Consider the following 9,931-nt stretch of genomic DNA (forward strand, 5'->3'; position numbering starts at 1 on the left):
GTAGATTTGGTTGAGTTAAATGAAACTGCTGAGCCTTGACCTTTGCGTGCTTTATGTTTGCATTCTTTTCTAAGTTTGGAAAGTTTTGTGTTATTATTTCTTTAATTAAGACTTTTACTCTTTTGCTCTTTTCTCAAGTCCCTCTTTTTTTTTTCCTTTTGGACTGAATTTACAGTAAGTTCCCAACTTATGAACATAAGATTGCGAACTCTCACGGTATACTGAGTCGACTCACTCTGTCAACTCAAAAACAAACCCAAATTATGAACAACTCTCCTGGAAGGAGCTCGTTCTTAAGCCTAGAACTCAGTACATTCAGACAGAGCAAGGAACGGCCAGCAGCAGGGGCAGTGGAAGGCCTGCCTCAGCGTTAATGTTCCTCGTGATGCCTTGGCCTCACCAGCCACGAGTGCACAGGATTTCCCGAGTTATCAAAATTCAGCTGTCCACTTAATGGGATAAACAGTCCCATCTTATAGGCAGGAAAAGGAGGCAGTGACAGCTCAGGAATCCGTCCCAAAGCACCAAGGCAGCCAGCGGCAGGCCATGTGCACCATGTCCCTATGGGAAGGCTGTGGGGAGCAGAGCCATCCGGCATGGTGACACACGGTGCCTTCTGTCACCCAGATGGGGCCCTGGAGACTGTAAGTGACCATGCCCTGCCGGGACCAATTAGCACCGGCCACTCTCTGCCTGGTGACTCCAAAGGACACACAGCACAGCCAGTGATGGGGGCAGGCGGCGGCAGCTCTGGATCTCAAGCAACCCAGACACGCCAGCTCAAACAGGAGGAGGAAAGCCTGCCGCTGACACAGAGGGGTGGGCGGTGGACCAAGTCCACTTCTGCCACTCTGAGACCGAGCCACCTCCCCACACACACCCACACACAAACTGGTCTTCTTTTTGGGGATGTGGGCACTTCTCAACACAGCCTGGTACAGACTCTAGAAAGAAGTGCCCAGAAGTGACACCCTACCTCTGGCTCTGTGAAGGCTACACTAGACTTCAGTGTCATCACACAACCTGCTTTTGTCTTAACAACAACAAAACAAAAACCTTACTGGAAACAAAATACCCTTCCGGTAAGGTTACTTATCCTCCACACAGTCTCAGAGCTGTAATTATTTTCAGATCAGTTTTCTCCTCTGACTGAAACCCCAATATTTAAATCTTTTAAAACAGATGTAGCTAGGGCCGGGGATTTAGCTCAGTGGTTTCGCCACCTGCTGTGCAAGGGCAAGGACCCGAGTTTGATCCCCGGTTTCAAAAAAACCAACCAAACAAAAAAATAAAACAGATATAACTCTTAAAATTATTAATCGTGTGCCTTGAAAACTAAGCAGGTAGTGGTCTTACTTTTCTGCCTTAGTCAATTTTTCTTTTTTTTTTTTTTTGGTACCAGAGATCAAACTCGGGTCCTTGCTCTTGCAAGGTACGCAGTATAACCACTGAGCTAAATCCCCGGCCCTTTTCTTTTTTCTTTTTGAGATAAGGGTCTGCTATGCCGTCCAGGCTGGCCTTGAACTTGATTTCCAAATTTTTTACCTGCATGTATGGTGGGGTTACAATACAGTAACAGCAACAATGATGGCTGGCGCTCACTGACTGCACAACAGGCAGAGGAGCGCTCAGTGCTCCGTGTGCATTGTCTCACGGACAGACAGTCAGACAGCCCTGAGGACAGTGCCTTCTGTGATATTCATGTACAGAGGAAGGGACAGGAGGGACAGAGCAGCCCGTTTGCTATGGGGGCCGAAAGGCACACTCAGGCGTGGAGAGAGACCCCACTCTCAGCACAAAGTGAGCCTGTTGCTTCGATACCCGGCCAAGGCAGTCATCTCAGGGTGCAGCTTCGCACACAGGAAGAGCTCTGGCCAGGCCTCTCCCCACCACTCTGCAGACACAGACAGTGTCACTGTGAACACTCCCCCTCCTTTCATAAATGACCACCCTGCAGGACCAGGGCGCTCCAACTTGCTCAGTGGTGCCGGTTCCTCTCTCTGTCCCGGTGCCTCTCGTGCTCCCGGCTCCTTTCTGGGAAGTAGTCATCATGGTAGTCTTCATTGTGAAGCATGTCCCGGTGCCACCTGCTGCTCTCCCGGGACTGGCTGGGCGACCTCTCCCTGGACCGATGTCTCTTCCTGGAGGAGCTGCTGCTGGCACCCACGCTGTAGGACTTTACCTCGATGCCATGAAGACAGTCCTTGAGCGAGGAGATGAGGACTCGGCAGCGCTCGTCATTGGCCACCCGGGACTGCTTGATGACTGCAATGGCCATGAGCAGTGTCTCAATCGCGTCACTGTAATCCCCTGCACTGGCTCCAGACACTGCTTTGGAAATGGCGCTGCTAGAAATCGCCCTGTTTCGCTTCATGATCTCTTCAAACTCAGCTTCACTCACCGTAGAGGGTGGAGGGCCCAAGTCTCGGCTGCCATGGTGGTTATGGGGCATAGAGGCCTTCATGCAAGTCTCTGATGGAGGCCCCACTGTAGCATTTGGTGGTGGGAAGAAGGCTGGGTTGAGGTGAAGGGCAGATGGGATGGCCCCAGGGGGAGATACAGTCAGATGAGGACGTAATCGAGGAGGGGGCATGAGATGCTGGTAGTGGATGCCAGGAGGAGGAGGAGGGACCCCAAAGCTCGAAGAGAGAGGTGGTGGAGGTGGGATCAGGGGTGGGATCGGGGGCGGGGGCAGACCCATCAGGGGAAGGGCTGAAGGGGGGCGATTGAAGTAGGGCAGCACGCTGGGAGGCTTATCCACACACGCAGATGAGGGAACAAGGTTCTCAGAGGGCATGGCCTGTCCATCAGCAGAGTCACTAGAGTCTTGGGAGTGGGCCCGTGGAGGTATTCCACCTCTCGGGACTCAGATGTACTCACGTTTCCGAGCATGGGCCTCAAATTGGGACAGGTTCTGCCCGGTGGCCGGCCTCACATCCACTTTTTCCCCATTGAGAACTTTCCCTGGTAAGAGCTCCAACAATTTGTGGATGGAGTTTTCAGAGCTACCACCACCTCAGCATACCCTTTGGACTGGCCATTTGCTTGATTTTCTGCGAATTTCAACTCCACCACATCATAGACTCCTATAGAGCGAATAACCTGGATCAGCTGCTGGTCTGTGGTCCACCAGAAAAAGCTGCCCACATAGACAGCTGCTCGCCTACTGCGCAGGCCACTGTACATGTACAGGATCGCAGGAGTCTTGTTGTTGGGCTTGGGAGAGGGCTCCTGGAGGATAGGCGGCGACGGCTCAGCACTGCTGCTTCTGTCATCTGAGGGCTGTGAGGTAGCCGTGAGCACATCATCATACAGGTCAATCTGATCTGTATTGTGGAACTCTGGGTCCTGGTTGAACTCCTCGTCGGCGTAGATACCGATGAGGTCCACTCCTTCTGACATGACTCCGGAAGGACGATCTCGCGCCGGAGAAGGGACAAAGTTAGAGAGATGCCACTGGAATATGGCAGCGGTGTCGAGTACTGACTAGGCCCGAAGTGCGAGAACCACTCTCCACTCAGGTCCCACCCCGGCCGGCGGCGCCACACGCACGGCGAAGTCCGCGCACTGCCACTTCGCCACATGCAGGCAAGCAAGGAAGCTTCTTCCGGCTCAGGCCTCCACCGCAGTGGGGTACCGGAAGTGGCTTGCACTCCATCTTTCCATGTGGTGGAGAAGTGGCGGTGGTCCTTGTGCTGTCGACGTTGGCGCGGGTAAGGGGATGGAGGGTCCTGGGCTTAGGGCAGGCAGCACTGGGCTGGGTTCCATCTTCCTCTGTGGTCACAGAGGGGAGGGAGCCCAGTCCTGCCCGCAGTTCTGGCCAAGGTCAGTCCCCAAGGTCGAAGCCACGGGCTCCCTCTTCCACCTCCCTGTTCTTAGGTCTCCAGAGCCTGTCATGATGTCGGCTGGTGTGTTTGTGGTCTTTGTTCAAGTTATAGGCATTTATCACTGTAAACTTCCTGCTTGGTGCTGTTTTGGTTTTATCTCATAATTTGCTGTACTTTGGATTTTAGTTTGTCTCAAGGTAGTGCTTAAATTTCTTTTTGATCTCTTCTTTGACCTTTGGGTTGTTCAAGAACGTGTTAATTTCCACAGATTTGTGAATTTCCCCATTTTCTTCCTGCTGTTGATTTCCAGCTTTATTCTGATGTGGTTGGAAACGATACCTGTATGATTTGTTGTCTTAAATTTGAGACAGAACGTGTGACCTGTCCTGTGGAACGTCTGTGTGCATCTGAGCAGAATGTGTAGTGCTGGTGGAATGCCGTGTCTCTGTCCCATGCCTTTGGTTGCAGCGCTGTTCATGTCCCCTTTCCTTGTTGGTCGGCAGTCTCCGTGTTCTGGCCATTGTTGAAACTCCGTTGTTTGAAATCTACAGTTATCCGGTGCTGTTTTCATCTCTCAAGTCCCTCTTAAATCCCAATAATCTGAATATTTTTCTTTTAATGCTGTATGAAAGTTCCTGTAGATTTTTCTCATTTTTCTTCATTCTTCTTTCTCCTATAACTATGTATAGTGGTACCTCCGTTTGTGAACTTAATTCATTCCACGATTCTGGAAAAGATGGCCACAGTCGTGTTTGTCACCCAATGCAGAGTTTGCAAACAAAAACAAAATTTTACCAAAGGCTTCTGTATGCAAACCAAATTATTTCTAAACAAAAGCATTCATGAACCAAGGTATCACTGTATTTTCAAATAGCCTGTTTTAAAGATCTCTAATTCTTTTTTCATTGGAACTATCCTCCTATTGATGTCTTCTATCACATTTTAATTTCACAGAGTGTATTTTTCAGCTCAAAAGTTTCTGTTTGACATTCTAAATTTGCTTCTACCTCTCTGGTAAGTTTCTCTATTAAAATATTGAACTATTTTTTTGTGTGCTTTCTTGCAGCTTATTGAGCATTCTTAAAACAGCTGTTTTAAATTCTCCATCTGAGATTTCTGTCATACTTATTACTATCAGGTCAGTTTCTGGTCCCTTATTTTGACCACTAGGTGAGGTAATGATTTCCTGAAAATTCTTGATGCCTCATGTATGCTGTCATCTAGGTATTTAAAGATTAAGTATTCATTTCAGTCTTTGTAATATGGCTTTGTATCTGTCTTCCCAGAAATTCTTAGTAGATGGCCTCTGAGCAGGAAGTCACTTTCAGTATTTCAATATTGCGCAGCGTCCTGGATCCAGCATTGCTGTGAGTCTTCTATTAGTGCCTTATTACTCATTCAGCATTAGAGGACAATCTAAGCCCAGGTTTGCCCCAAATCCACACTTTCTGTGGTCAGCAAAGACCAGGGAAATACTTAAAATGGGTAGCATATATCTCTAAGCATCTCCCTAGGACTGGGATGGGCCCAGAAACCTTGTCGGAAGTCATTGGCCTTTGGTCACACACTGTGATTCTGCTCATCTCTGGCACATTTTTCATCAAATTCAGCCTTCTCAGAGTCTTTGAGACAGTTATATGCTGATTGCTGCCTCTAACAAGGCACATTAGAGAGTAAGGTATAAATTGAGAATGCAAATTTATTAATTTCCAATGAGCAAAAAATCTCTAAGTGGATTGAAAAGTAATACTGGGAGAACCAACATTCATTCAGAATTTACTTATTGGGCACTGGAGTAGGCTGAATAATGGAGTCCAAAGATAATGGTTTTAATTCCTACCACCCATAAAAGTTATTTGGAAAAAGGGATTTGCAGGTGTGATAAAGTTAAGATTAATGAGAATATTGAGACAAGAATATTATCTTAGACTTACCCAGTTAGACCCTAAATAAAATTACAAGTATCTTCTTAAGAGAGAGAGACATATGAAGGTTTGACTACTTAGACAGAGAGGAGAAGGCCATGTGAAGATGGACTAGAGAGAGAGATTTAAAGGTGATGACCTTGAAGTTGGCTTAATGTAGCCAAAAACTAAGAAACTGGCAGTGCCAGAAATTGGAAACAAGCAAGGAATGGATTGTCCTCTAGAGTCCCCAGAGGGAGTGTGACTCTGGTACTGACACCTTGAGTTCTACCCAGTGATAAAACTTTCAGAGCTATCAGTGAATAAATTTTAGTCTTGGTCTTTTAAAGTCACCAATTTTGTAGTCATTTGTTATAACAGCCAAAGAAAATTAATATAGGCACAAACTGTATATCATATCAGAATACAGTAACAAATAAAACATATCAGAATACAGCGACAAACAAAACAACAAGTTCTCCTTCTTCATGAAGCATCAAAGCAAGTGATAGGAAGGTATATGACTGATTGAAATCAGTCCTTGATGCCTTTTTCAATTGCTGCCACAGTGGGACACTAACCTGCAGACAAACTGATGGTCCTGTCAACTGGAATGTTTTTCCTCCATACAGTTCTCCAGGTTTGTATTTGATGCACTAAGCTGACCATCTGTCCTTTGGTACACAGTTTCTTCAGCTGTACACGCTTCCCTTTCATTCCCACCAACTAGCACTCAGAGTAGAGATAGATAATATAGATAGATAGGCAGACAGACATATTGTGTCTAGATTTTCCTTAACTCTCATAGAGCATTTTTTCCTTATCAAGTTCTTGAGGCACAGTTCATGTAGCTACAGGTTTTAAATAATATTTAATACTATAGTGCTTGTGGTGAAAGTAATCAGACCTTGGGAATTTGAACAGGACTGATTTTGACATTTCATGACACTTTTGGTTGAGACATTCCTCTTGGTGATAGGATTGTGGCCTAGACAAATATTCTGAACATTCTCAAAATTACTGCATGCAGGTTTCTTTGCTCAGAGAACAAGCTCTTAGGTATGGTGTGCTGTCTTGAGAATTACCACAAACTTTTATACATTGATTTTAAAGATACTTTGTGAATTATCATAACTAAGATGAACAGCCTACATTCCAGTTTAAAGGCACAGTATTTTGCTTATAAGACAGATCAATTGGTAAAAGTCCAGTCTAAGAGATGCTACCCTCATTTGCCTCAATTGGCATCAAGGATAAAAGTTAGATTAAGCCATTTGCCCCCATGAGAGGCACAAAGTAGTGTGTCATCCAGTCTCACAAACACCAAAAGAACACTCAGGGTTTGTTCTCCATTGCCACTATCCAACTTTGGAGCTGCATAGATGAAAGTGAACAGGAAGCTGTTACAATAGTGCTTTCTCTCAGCTCACAGACAGTAGTATCTCTACAAGTCTGGGAAAGGGAAAATAATGTATTCCTCTCCTCTAGCTTCCTGTCTCCTGCAGTTCCTGCCTTCTACAGCCAGTCCACATTTGCTGCTCAGAAATGAGGTTAATCCACTTTTTAAACTCCCTCTAGGACTTGTGTAGCTTTCCCCAGGCTTCAGATACTTCTGCTGGATCAGTGGCCTGGAGAGAGGCAATTTGCTTGAGTGCCAAGGCAGCAAGAATAGAGTTAGCCTGTTTGACTTTTCTGCCTTCATAGGCAAAAAAACATGGACTGGTGATGGAGGAACCTACATGGATCATGACTTTATACAAATTTTATTTTATTTATTTTTCCATTAAATCTATTGGTACATTTTAGGTATACAATATAGTTACATTCATCATTGGGATCTTGTACCTTTACATGATGTATCTTGGTTCTTATTTTTTCCCCAATCCCCTGCCCTCCCTTCACCCTATAAAAATTTTAAATATATTTGATGAACATAAAACAATAATGTAATCATTGCAAACAATTTAGATATAAATTAATGCATAAAGAAGAAAATAAAAGGGCATGAAAAACTATCACTCCAAAATAACAAGTGTTAGCATTAAATATGGATATATTTCTTCATGAAAGTGTGATTATACTTTGTATAGGTCAGTATTTTAATTTTTCATTTTACATGAAATTGTATTTTCCATTTAATTATACAGTTGTCATAAACACGACTTTTCAGGGCTGTATGTAGCCTATTATAATATATTTAACCACTTTACTATTGTTCAATGCTTATATTATTTCTAATTTCTCACTGTTGAAAGGAACACTCTTAATGAGAAGTTTTGCATATAAATTTTTGTGGATTTTTATAATTATTTCATCAGACTAAACTGGTAGCTATGAAATTACTGGATGAAAGAGGATTCAGACTTTAAATACTTTCTGCTGAAGTACAATGGAAATATAGAAAAGTACACAAATCATGAGTGTATCACTTGATGAATTTTTATTGTCAACACAATCATGGAACCAACATCCAACACTCACATAAAAATTATTACTAACACCCCTGAAACCACTATCTCAGTTCCTAACCACCCCAAAGGTAACTATTACACTGACATTTCATACAATAAATTAGTTTCACTAATTTTTAAAAACTCAATATAGATAGAACAATTCATATGATATGTACTATTTTTTCAATCTGGCTCCTTTTACTCAATACTATGTCATTTGTGCAATTTATCCATGGAGTTGCATGTAGCAATTATTTATTCTTTCTCATTTATGGTATTCCATGCCTGCTTATCCATTCCACTGTTGATAAATACTTTTTTGATAAATACTTTTCAATTTGGGCATATTATGAATAGTGCTACTATGATGATTCTAGGACATATCTTTTGGTGAACATATACACTTCTGTTGGATGTCTACACAGGAATGGATTTGCTAGGTTGTAAAGATAAGCTCGTCTTAAACTTCTTAAAGCAAACTGCCATTCAAAAAGTTTCTCTCCCCTTACAATCTCCAAGCAGCTGTTGAGATTTCATGTGGCCCTCTTCTCAACAATAGACATCACACATTTCTAAGAATCCTTTCCCACTGAGGCCAAAAAAAAAAAAAGGTTTTTTGCTATTGCTTTAATTTGTGTTTCCTTGCTTGCTATTGATAGTCAAAAAACAACCTACAGAAGAAAAAACACAAATATCTAAACATATGGAAAAACAAATGTTCGTATCATTTCCAAATCATCTCTTGGTATATTTGTCCTTTTCTTCTTGTTTTGGAAAGCTTTGCTCTATATTAACAAAATCATGGCAGACTTTTACGCAATAGCTTCATATACACACATAAACTCAAACTGATGCAAGAGTACATTTCATGACTCTTGTCTCTTATACTTTTAAAAATTGTATTCATTAAGCAAATTTACTGTGCATACACAGTGCTCAAGTACTTGTGCTGCACACTATAGAGGATGCAAAATTGTTCAAGCTGTAGGAGACTCTCTCTATCCATACTCAAGTGGCTTACAGACCATTGACTGCATAAGATCCCCAAATAAATATCTACAGTGTGGAGCAGTGCGCTATGTATGCAAGTCACATGGGCATACCACAGTAGGGGATTTAGGACCATAGAGGAAGGACAAAGAACATTTAACTGGAGCAACAGACTGCACTGAAGGTCCAGATGTTAAAACTGAAAGTTAAGAGATGAGAGAACCTTCTTCTCTAGTTGAAGCTGAAGGGGAAGCACAGGCCAAGTTGACACTAAGGCCAGAAGGAGGCCCAGGGGTACAAGGCATGTGCAAAACAAGAAGAGAAGTTGAGAAGCCCAAGGTGGTTATTACATGAAATTTAGGCAAGAAAATATTGAGTTTATAATAAGATGAGAAGGTGGTTTGTAACTAGAAAATTACAGTTTGAAATGATTTCACTAGCACTAAGCTATTCCTCCATCTCCAAAATCTGTTCCCCCTAGAAGAAATTGTCCCTCTGGTCTCTGAATGCCAAATGAGGCTGGGTCGATCTAACTTTGTAAGCTTTGTAAGTCCAAAGTTAGGTCCCTTGCTGTTGAAACAGGTAAGAAAGCAGGCTGAGTGGGCACTGAGTCGGTCTCTCATGTTCCACCCTTTGAAACGTGAGAAAAATGAATGCATAGGCAAAGCAAAGGGATTCTGATTAGAGTATCTGAGAAAAGTTTATTTAGGGGGTTTTTTTAATGGCAAGAAAAACAACTGAAAATGGGAGTGGGAAA

The 9,931-nt window shown here is 43.3% G+C and overlaps 2 pseudogenes; both read right to left on the bottom strand.

Moving 5' to 3' along the window:
* Positions 1-1,978: 1,978 nt before the first annotated feature.
* Positions 1,979-2,782, bottom strand: LOC101726263 (cleavage and polyadenylation specificity factor subunit 7 pseudogene; annotated as a pseudogene).
* A 149-nt stretch (positions 2,783-2,931) lies between these two features.
* Positions 2,932-3,446, bottom strand: LOC147824331 (cleavage and polyadenylation specificity factor subunit 7 pseudogene; annotated as a pseudogene).
* Between the last annotated feature and the right edge of the window lie 6,485 nt (positions 3,447-9,931).

This window comes from Heterocephalus glaber, unplaced genomic scaffold, assembly GCF_053883595.1.
Source record: "Heterocephalus glaber isolate CG9 unplaced genomic scaffold, H.glaber_assembly_v1.0 deba00001547, whole genome shotgun sequence".
NCBI classification, from domain to species: Eukaryota; Metazoa; Chordata; class Mammalia; order Rodentia; family Bathyergidae; genus Heterocephalus; species Heterocephalus glaber.